The sequence below is a fragment of the Limulus polyphemus genome, unplaced genomic scaffold (genome assembly GCF_000517525.1).
Source record: "Limulus polyphemus unplaced genomic scaffold, Limulus_polyphemus-2.1.2 Scaffold6012, whole genome shotgun sequence".
NCBI lineage: Eukaryota > Metazoa > Arthropoda > Merostomata > Xiphosura > Limulidae > Limulus > Limulus polyphemus.
Genome location: NW_013671622.1, coordinates 37053 through 37708, shown reverse-complemented (window position 1 = coordinate 37708; position 656 = coordinate 37053).

Here is a 656-nt window from a genome sequence, read left to right as displayed (position 1 = left end):
AACCAGTAGTGGTTGGTGCTGAGGGATGCCCACCAATCCCATCGTGAAAGTCCCAACAGCTAAGTGTAAAATGCCAAGCACACACAGTGTCTACGTGACAGGGAAGCTGGATGGCCAAAGGTGCAACTTTGTCATAGATTCTGTATCTCAGCAAACCCTTGTGAGTATCAAGGTGCTGGATCACAAAGGTGTACCAGAAGCTGTACAGAAGCTCTGTGGTGTGACAGAACATTATGCAAGGTTGTGGGGACCAGTGTGGGTAACTATTGAGCTCATGGGCATAAAAGACAGACACAAAGTATACTTGGCTGACATTGAAGATCAATGCATATTAGGGTTGGACTACTTACTACCAAGGAAGTGTGTAATTGATTTTGATAAAATGACGTTTGGGAACAACAAAGGCAAAATTCCGGTAATTGTTAAAAGACAGGTTGAACTAACTAGGTGCCATCAAACTGAAGTCAAAGTGACTGAAAGAGTTGATGATGGTGAAATGGAACCAGGTATAGATATTAAATCATAGCAGGAGAAATACCAAGATTTGAAGTCATTAATTGATTTCCTAAAAGCAAGTGTTTTTCGCCCTGCTTGGGAGAAGGTGTCTAGTCTAAGCTCTGTGACAAAGAACTATTGGGCACAATGGGACCAGTTGA